Below are 17,262 nucleotides of genomic sequence, written 5' to 3'. Positions count from 1 at the left end.
AACCAGAGCGTAGAGCCCAGCAGTTGTAATGCATCAGCATGTGTTGATGGAAAGGCTGGTTTAGGAGCCGATAAGATGCTAAGTCTCAGCCCCTCAGCTGCCCCATGGCTTTTGCCAAATTACTTAAACTCTGCCTCTCTCTTTAGTGATATGATTCGAAATGACAGCGTATCTGTGCAAACCCACTAAAATGAACTGAAACAGGAGCTGATACAAGCAAGCCTGTAACAAGTATTACCAATTATTACTGTCTTGACACTTCATGTATGCTCTTTGAAGTAATGGAGTAAGAAACAAGGGAAAATGGCCCTGAAAAAAAAAAAAACTACACATCTCAACTGCAGCTGCAGCACACCAGTTCCCTGGGCCTTCTACCTCTTCTCCTTTCCAATCAGATGCCAGCCCACAAGGACCTGTAACCAGACTGCCTGTGTTTGTGGGATCAGAGAAATCCCACACCCAGTCAGTTTCAAGAGAACAGTGAGCAGAGCCACAGAAACAGACACCACACAGCACTCCCCTACTCTCTCACACACACACACACACACACACACACACACACACACTCACAGGTACACACACTCAAATGCACACACCCAGGCATGCACATGGTCACACACACATGTACAAACACCCACACACTCACACATACATACTCACATACCTACAAAAGCAGGAACACACACACACACACACACACACACAATGATGACACATATGCACAGTGATGCTGATGGTTAAACACTACTACAAGTTCTGCCAGGCAGAGACCCTAGACTGATGCTAGGCAGTATGCACCAGGAGGCGTTTGCACACATTCTCTTGCTCCCCAATGAGGTTTACTTCTTCAGCCCTGTCCTCAGGTTCTCAAAGAACTTATGCGAGCACACACACACACACACACACACACACACACACACACACATATGTATATATCTGTGTGTGTGCATATATATATATATATATATGTGTGTGTGTGTAGATATAGATATGTATATGTATACACACACATATACACTGACTACATGAGTACCCTATGTCCCTGTGTGCACTTAGTTATATGAAAACTATAAAGCAACTAAGCTTTGACCATCAGGGGCAGTCACTTTTACGTGCCTACTTATTACATGCCTGGCAATGCTGGCGCTAATGGTTTGCAGAGTCCTCCCAGAGACAAGACATATTTTGTACCACATAACTTAAGTATGTAAGTCAGATGTTGAGAGACAATTATAGTGAAAAGGCAATCAGTGCTGGGATGTCAGGTACACCGGGCTACAAACCCCTCATCAGATGGGCTTCTTACAGTTCACTTCAGGGTTAAAGGGGGAGACAGTAAACTCTGAGGTGCTGACAGGCTTTCCACCCAAGAGCTGAGATCTGAGCAGGCATGGGTACAGGGTTAGGACAGCTCCGGAGGCCTCTGCTGAGGCGTACTTTAGTGATGACTAAAAATGTTTCTGCCACCCCCAAAGAAAGTGTCGTATGGACTGTCTGGGAGAATTCCTGGAAAGAAGTTGAGTCTACAAAGACTGGCTGAATGATTAGAACCAAAGGGATGTGGAGAAGTTGGGATGTTTCAGGTCTAGAGGCCAATTGCCTTATTCTCTGGCTAGCTTTAGCCCCCTGAATAGCCATTCCTCGCCCTCCTCTGAGGCAGAACTAACATGCTGTGACTAATAGATAAAACCATTTGGTACCTATTAACTTAGTAGGCCCTTTAGTTTCCAGGAACCCAAAAGCTAAGTATATCAAGAGCATCGGTGTCCTACGGGAAAGCCCCTCCCCCCTTTTGTTGTCATCACTTCGCAGAGGTACCTACCAGTGGATTTTAAACATGCCTTGACCTGGCATTTTCTTTGTTCTGTTAAACTACAAAACTTCATGAAACTGCCTCAGTCCCCTCACAGCCGCACAATACAGGGTGTTTGTCTGTGTCTGTGACCATCTAAAGCTGCCTTACCTGTCTTAGGATTCACAGCACAAGCTAGGTCCCCACAGGCAGCATGGAGGAAGGGCAGGAAGGAGCAAGACACTATGGCTGAGGGCAGGAATCCTGCCTTACCACACAGAAGCCACAAGTCAGTGGCCCTGTTATTAGCAGAAGGATATATTCAGCACAAAAGGAATTTCCAACTTCTACCTTGGATGACCTCAAATAAGCGACTTGCTTATTGGATCAACATTTTCTCCATTTTTAAAAAGGGAGAACAAATAGGCTGCATGTGTACTAACATGTTGGCCTAGCATGTACAAATCTCCAGCATCACCAAGGAAAACTGAGAGGCAGTGGTGGTTTTATTTTTATTATTTTATTTATTTATATTCCACTTGTTGCCCCTCCTCTGGGTGTCCCTCACACAGTTCCTCATCCCATGCCCCTTCCCCCTTGCCTCCGAGAGGGTGCCCCATCTCCTCTCAGGTAGGTATCCCCCTTCCCTGGGGCCTCAAGTTAGCCTCCTCCTCCCTCCCTTCACTCCCTTCTCTCTTTCTCTCCCCAACATGGAATGTATCTCATGGGGGTATGCCACCAAGGCCTGGCGCTATTACTGATGTTATGATGAGCTTACAGACAAGAGAAGCAGTATTTTTTGTTTGTCTGTTTGTTTTTTTAAGGTTGAGGGAGGATACGTACTTGACTGGTTACTTACAGGGGATCTCCCTGCTTAAGAGCACCTGCAGAGCTGACACTGATGGGCGCATGCTAGTGAACGACTGTTGGATAGCTACATTAAAATGCCTTCTTCGTTTGGCTGCATCATGTTATTTGTTCTTAAGTCTCCACAGGTAGCGCCTGTGGTACACTCCTCCAGCCTAGACAAGGAGCTGTCAGGAATGTCACTTCTAACTAGTGAGGGAGATGCTGGTGTTAAAAGGTAGGAAGTTTGAATTCTTGCAGACAGCAAACCTTCACAGACCCTGGAAGCCTGAACAGCATGGTCAACAACTCATGACAAGGAAGAGAAAAGGCAGAGGATCTCTGAGTTCAAAGCCAGCCAGGTCTACAGAGTGAGCTCCAGGACGGCCAGGTCTACACGGGGACTACTCTCAATAATTATAGTTTCCAAAAAGAAAAAAAAAACAAAACAAAATAATGAGGATGAAGATGATGAGGATGATATTTTAAAGGAAAAGGCCATACAGGAAGAAAGCTGCTGACGTCCTAAGAAAACACCTTCCTATAAGAAAGCCCCTTCCTTTTTTTTTTCACTTTCATATCTTTACTTTTATTGTATAGATGTTTGGCCTTGCATGTATGTCTATTTACCATGTGTGTGCCTCGTCTCTTACAAAGGTCAGAACAGGGTATCAGATCCTAAGCAGAGTATTGTGGGTTGACAGCTGAATGGACTTTCCGAAGGCCCAAGAGGTACTCGGAGCCCCCGAAGAGTCAGCATCCAAACCCAACAGCACAACTGCACTCCAAAGGGCAGTCAGCCTTGTATACTAGTGAGCCCCACTTTGTGCGCTTCATGGTCTGAGCAGCGATGGTGCTTTTTCTGTTACTCTCCCAGGAGACAGCAAATGGGTGCTCATCCATCTAGGCTCCCTTTAGAGCCCCAAGCAACAGGGAGCAACTGAAGAAACACCGAATTGTGTGCTGTGATGGAGTGAGTGCCAGTCACTCAAAGCTTCTCATGCCAATGCCTGCCACAATGCCAGCCTCTGCCTTCCAGCCTCTGAAAGCCAGCAGCATGCATCTAGCAACCTGGCCAGTGAAGTGCTGCTGAGAGCAAACCCAACTGGTCTGACAGCCACAAGGAATCCAAGAAAGAATCTCTACGGCAGAACTCACAGAACTCCGAGATAACACACACAGACAACACGTATCAAAGTATGTGGATTTTAAGTAAAGAATTACCAAGGTAGTCACGTGCCTCCATGGTTACTTGAATCTCCAGGTTCTACCCAAACCTTGATACATACCCAGAATCAGCTCAAGAGCTCTCTTCACCTTCAATTTACTATCTTCTTACCAGGACTCATTCATTTACCCATCCATCTATATCTATATCTATATCCATATCCATATCCATATCCATATCCATATCTATATCTATATGGGAAAGTATCATATATCCAAACTTAAAATACAAATCATTTACATTTGCATCATGGAGTCGCTAACATCTCTGACCACCTCCTCAGGGGCTGCTTCTGATGCCTGCTGAGCCACTCTCAACCTGTCAGCTATAGGCTCATCCAATTCATGATGCCCAGTTACCCTCAGGATAGAATCCCTGACATTAATTTGTAAAGAAAAGATCATGGTATATTATGCCAAGGGACATGAAATCACAAAGGACCAATCAAAGAGTAAATCTGGGTCCAGTGGCAGAAACTCAGCAAGGCAGCAATATCACCTTCCTGACAGAAGGTGACTGAAGCCTTGTCATAGTATTCTTTCTCTATTTGAGTCCATTCTGTACAGGCTTAACAGCATCCAACTGGGGTCATTTAAGAGCCAACTGAGCTTATATTCCACTTTTATTTGGGATGCAGAAAACACTAGGAAGAACACTGCTTATCCCTTGAAAACAAAAACAGTTGGATTGCCTACAATGTATTTTTTTGAGCCACAAACCAAGGGTAAGATGAACTCTAAAGATGATAAACGTCCACAAAGGCAGATGAGGCCCAAGTACGGCCTCAGCTTGGGCAGAGTACAGATGTGACAATTTTGGGGAAACATGGAATGTTAACAAATTCTTACGGCCGAGAGTGGGCTAACACAACAGCTGAAGATGTGCTGGAAAATATAGCACCTTTGCTTCTTCCTCAATCCTCCTCTTGGTGCTCCCAGCAAGATGGACAAGACAAGGACAGAAAGCTCTTTTAGGCAACGGGAAACACTGCCTCCGCCTGGAACCTCTCTCCAAAGCAAAAGCATTTGCCATCTGATAAGACACATAACCCCAAGCAGTGATCTATCTGCCTGGTTCTAGTTGAGGACTGGAGAGGTAGAGACAGGTCACCTGGGGGAGGGCTGGGGAGGGCTGTGGCGAGTGACACCTTCTGAAACCATTAGGCATCTTCAATGGTGCAGAGCATTAGATGCTTACATACAAAGAAGCAGCCTCTCAGTTGAACAATCTACGTGTCCGGTGGAAAAAACTCACAAAGGAAAAGCAAGTCAAGACCAAGGAAAGGGGCAACAAAAGCACAAGAGGTGGAGAGAAAACGGGGCTAGAGACATGGCCTGCCTACCCAGTGCGCTCACTGCTTGCTGCTCATATAGAGGGCTGGAGTTTGATTCTCAGCATCCATGTGAGGCTGCCCGCAATTGCCTGAACTCCAGCTCCTGAGGATCGCATGCCTTCCTCCACCCTCCACAGGCACTCACACATCCATCCATATACGGGGAGAGAGAGACCATGAGCTCAACAAAAGCAGCTGGGCATGGTGGGTCACACCTTTAACCCCATGGGCATGGTGGGTCACACCTTTAACCCCAGCACTTGAAAGGCTTAAGAGGAATGACCATGAATTCAAGGCCAGCCTATTCTACATAGTAAACTCCAGGCCAGCTTAAGCTACATAGACCCTAATTTGAAAATTGAAAAATAAAAAATAAAAGTAAAAAATAAAAAGAAGACAAAAATGGAGGTTTCTATTCAATAGAAAGAATAAGTGCATAATTATTAACATCAGGTAAAGAATGCCAGTACTTGTATTCATTTAGAAAAGAAAAAAAGAATTTTGTCATACCGATAAATTTGATAATTCAGGTCAGACAGCTAATGTCACAAACCCCACAAAAGCCACTCAAGAAGTAAGAAATGACCTGGAGAGCTGTTCTTAACAGAGGACTATGGTCATGAATCAAGCACTCTTGAAAGTCCCAGGCCTACAGGGCTCCATGAGTGAGTCCACCAACCCTAGAAGGAAGAACACTATCAGTTCTACACAAACTATTCCCAAACAAAGACAAAACACAAATGCCAAGCCCATTTTATCAGTCTGGTATAAAAACCTGGTAAACACTTTCTTTAAAGTAGAAAAGAAAAAAAGAAAGAAAGAGAGAGAGAGAGAGAGAGAGAGAGAAAGAGAGAGAAAGAGAGAGAGAAAGAAAGAAAGGGAAAAAGGAAGAAAGCAAGCTCAAGCCTATACCTATCCACCTAATTATTTATGATTGTGAATGAAAAGGTACCACACTGATATTAGCCACAGGAATCTTAGGAGATCTAAATACATGAGCTCAGAGCATGGAACATTTCAGGGCAGTAACAAGGTTCAACCTTTAAAAACAGTTCTACAGGGTTCACTACATTTAAATGACTAAAAAGGACAGCAATGAGGATCTGAGTCAATACAGTAAAAGCCTTTAACACATTAAACATCCAAAATATCTACAAACTCCTCAAGAAGTAAGAAGAAAAAGAAGCTTCCTCAACCCAAAAGAGACCAAAGACCAATGGTGAAAGAGGGTGTCTGGGTTCAGTCAGGAAGGCACTGGCTTGATCCCCAGTAGCAAGCCCAGTGCTGGGGACATGGAGCCAGGACAACCCTAGGGCTTGCTGGTGAGCAGGTCCAAGCAAGTAGACAATAAGGATCCTATCTTAAACTATAAAATAGAGACTGGCTGAGAAAAATATCCAAAGTCAACCTTCTGACCTCCATGTGCCCCCAAACACACTCATGCACAGACATTCACACACACACACACACACACACACACACACACACACACAAAGAAAAATGCAAAGCCATATATAATCAAGCAAAATACTGTTATCACCCATGTTACTTCAGAGCATATGTCTGCACTGCAGCACGTGTCCTACCCAGAACGGAAAGGATGGAAAACGACCACAAGCATCATTCAGACTGGAAAAGGCAAAACCATCATTATTCAGATAGGATGGCCTAGAAAGGCCCAAGTTATCTAGAGCAAAGACACCAGAGGTAACCTTGAGTTCAGGAGAGAGGCTGCAAGTGGGGGTAGCAGAAGCCTGCATGGCTAAATGGAAAACAAGAACATTAGAAACAGAACTGTAAAGAACATCTCAATAGTATCAAAATAGAACATTAAAATCAATTTGATAAAATGTGTATAAAATCTGTACACTAGGAACTGCAAACACTCAGATAGAGACCAAAAATCCTGAAAATGGAGATACAGAGCAAGGTCGCAGATAAAAAATGCAATACTGTTAACATGACCTTCCTCCTGGAAGCCAATTATCCCAGTCTGCCATCCCTTTTACCAGCACGATAGAGGGTTGTGTAAATCTCACGTCAATTCCACAGCTTACGGGTATGTGTGAACTTGAAGGAGTAGAGAAGAAGATTCTGAAGGAGAGCAAAGTTGAGAGACACATTCTGCAGCTGTAGACTGCATAGACGTCAGCAGTGAACACAACAGGGACGGGTGGGAGACATGCAGAGCACAGAATACCATCCCGAGCTGGGCAGCACAGCACTGTGGACTGGGGGTTTGTTCTGTTTGCAGTGCGGGGAACAGAACCCAGGGACTTGTGCATGCTTTGAAGCATCTTAAAACTGAGCTACAGTTAACCAGTGTTTGAAACGGATCCATGGTCAGTTCAGTGTGGGAGAGTCTGTGATACTGTGCTCCAACACAGACTTACAGACTGACAACCTTGACCCTGATCATACCCAAGAACCACCTTGAAGTAGAAAAATTATCTTATACTCCTTCCTACTAGGTTTTCTTTGCTGCATCTTAACTCTTACCAGGTAGCTCTCTCTGAGTATATTAGCTCCTTAAATATTTGAAGTACTGTCTAAAGGAAATGTAAAATGGGTTTTACTTTAAGATTCACAAAGTTCAGCACAAAACTACAAATTGGAGTAAGTGCTGCCCACCCCACAGGCAGTGCTGATGTAGCCCTGACACCCGATCAGAACAGCGGATCTATGCCTTTTCTCATAAATGCTTATCAGCCCTCTCTTGGACACTTTTCTTGAGACAACTTTCTACTATGGCACTCAGAAACGCTGTAATGCTGGCTACTTTCAGTCACAGAGTGCTGTTTAAATGTCTGCGCAAGGGGTGACATTCAATAACATCAAGAGTTCCTTCAGCTCCAGCAAGGACATTCTTAGGGGAAACCTGCTTTCTGTTTTGGAAGCTCAGAGTATCTGGAAGTGACAAATAAAATTACCACTGCATGCTTTGGTGTCACTGTGTGGTGTCTGCTAAAGGAACTGAGGTTTAACCTATGGACAGAATCAGTTCAAAATGTCAACACAGAGGAAAGGGCTTGAAAAACACCTTCCTCCTCCTCCTCCTCCTCCTCCTCCTCTTCTTTTTCTTCCTCCTCCTCCTCTTCCTCTTCTTTTTCTTCCTCCTCCTCCTCTTCCTCTTCCTTCTCATCTTCATTTCAGAAACTCCATTTTGACCTGCAGGTCTGCCCTGTCTGAGGTTCTGGGAAACCTCCAGGGCGTCACACACTGGCCCACAGTTCATGCTTTGTGGATCCATTTCTGCAGCTATCAACCATCCCAGTGCTCCAAGATAACCTCTGCTGTCCAGACCTTGGCCTTGAACACATTACAAAAGCAGCTTTATCTCGAAATGGATGTCTCCACTCTCTCCCTGAACCTGATGCAAAGACATGTATGCATGAGCACAATTAGAAAGGAATCTCAAATCTCAAGATTAAAAATTGCAGGATTCTGAGTTAAATGTGTTATCAACTGACAGGTACACACAGCAGCTTCACCTGGCCAGGGAAGCTGTGGCGTGCTGTACCTGGCTGGATGGTCAAGCCCCATTCTCTGTTCTGCCAGCCAACTCTTCTTTGTTTATTTTCTAAAAATAAGAAAATGGTCTTATAAATCCTATTATGGACAGAGGCCTCAGAAACAAGACATTTTTCTTATATCCAAAGAGATGTCCCTGTGAGGGCTAGGGGTAGGGTTGGGGTTGTGAAGGTTGTAAACAACATCCCACATTGGAAATCCACACTTTTCTGTATTATTTAGTCAGACATGTAGAGGCCAACTTAGAAACTAAGGGAAAACAGAATAGACAACCTTTGCTGAAGTATCTATGAGAAGCAGAATATTTAGGTTCATGCTCTCTTTACGGCTCCCAGCCATATTTCATGAAACTGATGCGTGGTAGACTGCTGCTATACATCTAGTGTTGACAGAAAAGTTCACAGCGACTCACACTCTAGGAGTGCTGCTAGAAAGGGTTTGATTTGAAACATGGGTTACGATCTTTCTCTAACAGTAAGAGACAGTGTTTGAATAGCCATATGGCTTTTTTTTTTAATTAGATACTTTCTTTATTTACATGTCATATGATATCTCCTTTCCCAGTTTCCCCTCTGAAAAAAAGAAAAAAGAAAAAAAAAAAAAAACTGTTCCCTTGCCCCTCCCCCTGCTCACCATCTTCTCCCACTTATTGGCCCTGGCATTCCCCTACACTGGGGCATAGAACCTTCACAGGACCAAGGGCTTCTCCTCCCATTGATGACTGACTAGGCCATCCTCTGCTATACATATGCTGCTGGAGCCAATAGTCACACCATGTGTGCTCTTTGGTTGATGGTTTAGTCCCTGGGAGCTCTGAGGGTACTACTTAGTTCATATTGTTGTTCGTCCTAAGGGACTACAAACCCTTCAGCTCCTTGGGTCCTTTCTCTAGCTCCTTCATTGGGGACTCTGTGCTCAGTCCAATGGACAGCTGTGAGCCTCTACTTCTGTATTAGTCAGTCACTGTCAGAGCCTCTCAGGAGACAGCTATATCAGGCTCCTATCAGCCAGCACTTGCTGGCATCCACAATAGTGTCTAGATTTGATGACTGAATATGGGAAGGATTCCCAGGTGGAACAGTCTCTGGATTGTCCTTCCTTCAGTCCCTGCTCCATAGTTTGCCTGTGCAACTCTTTCCATGGGTATTTTGTTCCCCCTTTTAAGAAGGAACAAAGTATCCACACTTTGGTCTTCCTTCTTCTTGAGTTTCTTGTAGTTATGCATTGTACTTTGGGTATTCCGATTTTCTGGGCTAATATCCACTTATCAGAGACTGCATACCATGTGTGTTCTTTTGTGACTCAGTTACCTCACTTAGGATGATATTTTCCAGATCTATCCATTTCCCTAAGAATTTCATAAATTCATTGTTTTAGTATCTGAGTAGTACTCCATTGTGTAGATGTATCACATTTTTTGTATCCATTCCTCTGTTGAGGGACATCTGGGTTGTTTCCAGTTTCTGGCTATTATAAATAAGACTGCTATGGTTTCTGCAGAAGACAGCTACAATGGTTACACCAATGTTGCATTTCTGGTCCAATAAAATTCTATTAGTAGTCACTGTAATTGGACTTCTATATAATTTTGAAAGGCAAATAATATTTTTAAGGCAGACATGATGACACATGTCTATAGTTCCAGCACTCAAAGGAGCTGAAGCAGGAGGATCAAGAGTTTCAAGACAACCTGTATTATATAGCCATATCTTGTCTCATAGTGGCTATATACAAGCGTGGGGGGGGCAGACTGAGAGTACCATCAACTAACTGGGTTAACTGACATTTACAGAATCCTCACTCCCAAAGTAATACATAGGGTTTTCAGAGCATCAAGAGCAGTCACCAAGGCAAAGCAAACCTGAGCTATGCAGCAATCCTAGGCAGACTCAAATCACTGACCTCATACAAAGTATTGTCTTTGATTACATTGGAATTAAACTGTAAGTCCATAACAAATCATAGAACGTTCTTTAAACACACAGAAAGTGAAAACCATACTTTCAAATAATCATTGGTCAAAAAGAAAGTTTCAATGGAAATTACAGGATATTTAAATTTTAAAAATTGGATAGAGCAAACTTCATAGTCTATAGCTACTCAAGGGAAATGTGTTGCCTTACTATTTTTATTAAGTCTAAATCCACAAGCTAAGAGTCACCTAAAGAAACTGAAAGAAAACAAACGTAAACCCTGATCAAGGAACAAAAACTTCTGTGAATAAAATAAGATTAAACCCCAATGAAACTTAAAACACTGGAAGACAAAAATAGGCAAGATTGAAGCCATTCTTTGGATTGCTCACATTCTAGGGATAACAGAAAGGGAAAAGATGGGGAGGGGAGGAAGGGCAAAACAGGAGGAAGAAAAAGGAGGAAAGGAAAGGAAGGGGAAGAGGCGAGGAACAGAATTTACACTACCAGAAGTCAAAGAGGACAGAACCGCAGAGCCCCAACCATCCAAGGAAAAGGGAGAGAAGTTAGGAGTGCTGTATGTAAACTCAACAACAAACAAACAAACCCCAAACCACTACCTCAGATCACTGAGGGATAAACCAGAGTGCTTGGCTGACCTGTAGACACAATTCATCTATTACACAACCCAGATAGCTTTATCAATAAATAAATACATAAAAAATAAAAATAAATAAAAAATTCTGCCCACAGTTAGGAAATAACATTTCAATAAAACACACACCTACAAATGGAGACTGCACTGGGGGGGGGGGGGTCCTTGCCTACTCTCACCCCTTGACCTACCACTAAGTTTGGGGGCTTGGAAGCACTGTCCCTGGGCCACACTCCCTTCATGAATTGCAGATCTCAGTGTCAAATCACAGGCATGTCTGTAAGCACTCCCTGCACTCCAGGTTTATAGCCATGGTCTTATTTAATCTTTACAGCTAGAAAAATGAGCCAGTCACTGGCCTTGAATTCCTTTCCTCCACCTGCAGAACACAAAGCCCTGGCTTCCTTCTCTCTCAGCAAAAAGCTCAAAAGCTTTGCTTTCTCCAGGTATAATAGAGTAGATCTTGTACCTGGGGTAGAGAGAGATAAGTGATCCAGAACATGAAAATGTCAACCTCTGCACCTATAACTTAAGTTCGTAATAATTAAAATGCAATCTCTGTGAGAAAAGACACTTAAACCTCTCACCAGGAAAGAAACAGAAGAAGCCTGAGCCTGCACCTGACTTTGGCGGACTGCATTTTGGCCCCAGAATAGCCGGGGAAACAAGTAGGGGACTGGCCCAAGCATGGACGGCCTGGAGCACAGAAGCTTAAGAGGCCAGGAACACAGCAAGGAAGCACACTTAAGGTCCGGTCAACTTCACTGAAGCCTGCAACACCAGTGCCCAAAGCTGTCAAGGATGGAGCAGTGCACAGTCTGGAAATTTAGTGTATGCCAGCCTGCCCACCGGAACCTCTGCAGCTAGCCGGCACAGTGACAGACACAAACCCAGCACAGTCCGCTTGGGCCTAGGACTGCACATGGGAGACAAGACACATTAAAAAAAAGCTGCGGGGAGGAGTTGGACAGAATTCCCAAAGGGAAGAAAGCCTCTGACCATAGCACTGGCTAGACTCTGAAAGTTTTAAAACAGTTATCACCGTCATGCTACAGTGTGGAGTAATGTCTGGCTGGCTTCCATCTGAAGACAGTCCTTCAGCATCAACTATGATCAGGAACTAGCTATGTGCTGAAGCTACAATAATCAAGATACATCCCCTTCCCACCTCCCTATACTGCCACGTATAAAGAATCTACAGCCTCAACCTGAACACTGGCTCTTTCCAGTTCTGGTAATACCTAGACTCCAGATAGAGAATTCTCTATGAGTACATATCAGTACTGTCAATATATATTAATACCACATATTATATAGCATGCTATTTAGATAATATGACCTAATATATGTATTAATAGTGCTGCTCCCTCAGTTTGTGTTTCCCAAACACCTTCACTATGAAGGACGGCCTAAGTTTTCTCAAGGATGTTTGAAACAAAGCTGAGATTAGCCATCCCTGGACTTCTCTAATCCATGGATGCTGAAGCCAAGCACTAATACAGACAGATAATGGCATAAGTTAAGTTCCACTAAAAAGCATTTTTCCTAGTACGATAAATCTGGAGTAGGCATCTCTAAACTACACTGCCAAGCTGTACCAGCTACTCCCAATTACAAAGCTATCTTACCAGCTCATTAACTGAAAGAAACATGGCCCTTCTTACAGCCAACCAAGTCTACCTGGTAAAGATACTTGCTTCATAATTTGGCAAGAATTAAGTGATCTATAGAAATATATTTGCCTTTTGATATTCTGCTTCTGAGACCAGTGTTTTGATTATCTTCCTGTCACAAAGAAAAACCAGCATTGGAAAGTATGCAAGTAACATCAGATAGGAGACAAGAGACAGAGACAAATAGATGGAGAGGAAGAGGGAAAAGAGGGAGAGGGAGATGATACATAGATAGATGAGAGATAGAGATCCACATAAACATACTACTTTAAGACAGAAATATCAAACATATGTAAACCAAATAAAAATACAGCTTGGAACTACATAAGCAACTTTTCATATGAACATACCCATATGCTAGAGAGAGATTTTCTGCAAGCTGGCATCCTACATGCTATAAGGAAATGCACATGAATCTATACACGTGCACACACAATAACAATTTCTGAAATTCTGAACATTGGTTTTTAAAGATCTACTCTTGTCAGCATGGCTGTAAGACAAAGGGCACTGACATTACAAACAACCCTTCCCACCTAATTGCCAAGGCCTCATAGCGCCGGACTCCACAGCTGTCTATCTTAGTGCTGTGACTGGATGCCCTGGACTCTTTTTCCTATCCTTCAGTCTCAGTAAGCTTTCAATGCCCATCTCAAGCACACCATTCTCGTGAAGGCTCCCTGCAAACACAGCCTGAGTTACATCCCACAAGAGCTCTCCCACAAGAGCACCCAGCATACTTCCCTCTAGACATCTTGACAACGTTAGTTCCCTTTTCACACCTTCTCTCTTTCTCTAAGTTCCTCCCTAGCGTTCATTCTGTGTTGATTACTGAACTCTATTACAAGTGAGCAGCTGGAAAGGTTCTGTTTGCATGGCCTTGACTGTCAGCTACATATGCACATTGGTGGGTCGTGTCGGACGGCAAAGAAGAATTCTCTATAAAGACACAGGAACAGAGTAAAAGGAGTAACTGAGGAGGTGCTTCATGCATAACACTGGTGACAGTGTGCAGTTCTCCTACATATGCCCAGGCAGACTACATTTTCTAAGGCCAAGGACTATTCCTTAGTCACAGTGATGGCCCTAGCAGCCAACATTAACAAATAGACAGCAGTAAAATAATAACAGCAACAAATAACACTTACTGAATGTTGCTGCCTATCAGGCAATAATGTTTTCCACATGTAGCATATTTATTCTTCACCAAGAGTCCTGTAAGGTAGCTACTTTTAACCATGTCTTGAAACAAATGAAGACATTTAGGGCAAGGTGGTTACTTGCCCCAGGACACATGGCTAAGAAGCAGGGCAATGAGACAGACTAAACTTCAGATCCAATTCTAATCCCTACACAGCACCATCTTCTGAAGCCAGGGGACATTCCCAGTGGCATCATAACAAGATGGAATTTTCCACTTATGCTCTACAATATGTCTGAAAGCATCCTGAACCAAGAAGCAGTCTCTGGGTCAGGAGAGAAAGAGCTGCTCCTGACTGTGTTCAAACATCAAGCCCTGGGGGTCTGAGAGGCCCCTAAAGGAAGCTTGGCTGAAGGGGCAGCAGGAAAGCAGACAGTGGCAGAAACCGGCCAGAAGCAATGTGCTTTCCTACCAAAACATTCCTTAGAAAAAAGCAATGAATCATGGGATTCAGTTCAGGCTGCTCCTCCGTAACTCTTAAGACGATCAGTTTCCAAAGGCTAATCAGTGACCAGGATTCCAAAGCATGGAAAATGCCACATTCTCCCCACCACAGCTGCCACAACAACAGCCAACTCTGCCACAACCTGAGAGCTATTTCATCCCACCATGGGAGCTGCAAGCCACAACCCGGGCACTAATGGCAGCTGAAACACTTCACTGCCAACCACTGGGCTCCGGGTCTGAGACTGCCCGACAATGCGACTACAATAATTATTGGTTTAAGAAGGGATTTTCAGAACAGGCCTGACCATTGTACCATATGTCTAGTGTGGAACAGGAGTTCATAACTGTAATTAGCAAGTTCCAAACATGGGCCAGGTGCAGCGTGTTTAATTAGTATACACAGCACTTCCACAGAGAAAACATACCAGGGTTTCCCTTCTTTCAACAGTAAGGAGGCAGAAGCAGAGAGGAAGGAGATTGGATGTCTAAAACACCACGGAAGGAGGAAACAGGCCCAACATGATTAAGTGCAAGAACAAGGTGCCACAGGTAAAAGTGCACAGAACTGAGTCCTAGCTGCTGCCAGGTCTTGGCGCTTACCCAGGATGGTACAGGCCAAGCACATTTTACCTACTTTAAATTGCACATGCTTGTGTTCCTTTCTGGGTTTTTTTTTTTTTCCGTATAATTACTATATTGGGCACTCTAAGTTTCTCTCTACAGTTCCCTGAGTCTTATGGAACTGTTTAAAGCAAGAACGTTGACTATGCTGAAATAAGATGCATAGAACAGCAAAATGAACACAGGTCTTCCACTCCAGAAACAACCTGCTTTTTTACGCACTAAAACCTAACGTCTCACAAGCTCAGTGGCATTATCTCTAAAATGGTGACATCGGTCTCCATCTACAGGAAGCTACTGCAAAGATGAGACAGAGTAATGATCTGGAAAATAGATCCTGGACTTGTATAGAAGGTCAGAGGGGGCCACCACTGAATTATTATGCTTTGGTTCTTATTATGGAATAGCCCAAAGCTATTTGCTTGAAACTGGACAGAAAGCCAGTCCCTCCCCAGGCTCTCAGTCAGCGCTACAAAGTAAAGACTGTTTTCTTCTGAACTTCTGCTCTACCAATGGCTGGTGCCATCCACGGGGCAAGTGGCACCTCCTTTCCCACTTCTGCAGCTATCATCGGTAAATGGCATTTATCTTTTTTTTTCTTCTGGCTCTGTTTCTCTATCTTAGCCACCCAAGTATGTGGGAAGCCAAAGAGCTTAGGAAACAAATGGGCACAAATTGAAGTCTTGTCCCGCCACCGAGCTTGGCAACCTTGGCAAAGCAAGCCTTTCTGATGCTCTGCTTCCATCTGCCAAGTCACAGATGAGCTTTTCATTGACGACAGAGACAATGCTTTCTACTTCACAGACTGTGGAGTAGCAGGATTAGAAGAAACTACTTCAGGAGAAAACACAAGTACTAGTCAAAAGGCAGCCCCAAATTAACCCTTAACCGGGAAGGTGTGGTGTACAAACACATGGTGCTTCCTCCAAACACACAAAAAGCTGACTGGGAGAGACAAGGGGAAAGGGGGTGGGGGGACTTCCCCAGTCAGTCAGTTAGCCTGATCAGCCTGACATGCCATACCAAATCTGTGGCAATGACACTGGCAGTTACTCTTGAGTATTATACAAATAAGGCCTCGCTGTGAAGGGGAAAGGAAGAGAAATCGAGTCTGTAAAACCTTTCCCTCTTACCTCACACTAATTTGACTGAAAGCAAATGAGTTTAGGGATCAGCCTGCCTTCCACTGTGCTATTCAGTTTCAAGCCAGCCATGCAACTTTAGGACAGTCACACCCCTGTCAGAGCCTGTTTTCCCACTGGTAGGTCAGAATTTATGTCATTCGTCTCAGAAGATGGTTCTGGGGCCTGGGAAAATGCAGTCTGTCAATCTCCCAGAACACCCTGATGCTCAGTAGGAACTCAAGCTTTGAAAGCCCAGCTTTAGTAGTTATTCTGTAGCCGTGACAACTCATCTGATGTCTCCAAGATCCTGATGCACAAATATGAGATAACCGGAGTACATGAAATCTCTAAAGCCCGGCTGCAGATACTCCAGGCATCCCATAAACGTTCATTTCCTGCTGCATACCCCAACGCTCTGTGGTAGGCAGAAAATTGGCTTCCTCCAAACACATCTGCATCCTTACCCCAGAGCCCACAGTTATTAAGTAGTGTGGAGAACAGAACGGCTGGAGAGAGAACTAAGCTGGCCTTTAGTGGAAAGATTACCCTGGTGAGCCCAGGACAACCACAAAGGCCTCACAAATGGAAAACAGGGAACAGAGATGATGGCCTCATGGAGCTGCCTCGGCAGACAGAGGAAGGAGCTACAGGCCCACTCTGTGGCTAGTCTCCAGAGGTCAGAAGAGAAAAGCCAGGTTCTCTTCAGAGCGTCCAGAATACTCAGCAGCTTCCACAGCCATCTCAGCCTGGGACTGAGTTAATGAGGCCAGTGTATTTATAACAATTTGTCACAATGGCCACAGAACAGGACTCTGCTACTCGTTTTCCAGACGGGTAGATCTTAGAGACTGAAAACTGAAAAACAAAACAGAAACCAATTTTGCTTCCTCTGTATAAT

General features: G+C 44.0%; 1 protein-coding gene across 2 annotated transcripts in view; it reads right to left on the bottom strand.

Annotated features, from left to right (window-relative positions):
* Khdrbs3 (KH RNA binding domain containing, signal transduction associated 3) overlaps positions 1-17,262 on the bottom strand; it is a 158,966-nt gene that overhangs the window by 124,122 nt on the left and 17,582 nt on the right. The window lies entirely within an intron of this gene.

The sequence above is a fragment of the Mastomys coucha genome, unplaced genomic scaffold, assembly GCF_008632895.1.
Source record: "Mastomys coucha isolate ucsf_1 unplaced genomic scaffold, UCSF_Mcou_1 pScaffold7, whole genome shotgun sequence".
NCBI lineage: Eukaryota > Metazoa > Chordata > Mammalia > Rodentia > Muridae > Mastomys > Mastomys coucha.
Note: the sequence above shows the minus strand (reverse complement) of the source record. Positions and strands in the feature narration are given on the sequence as shown.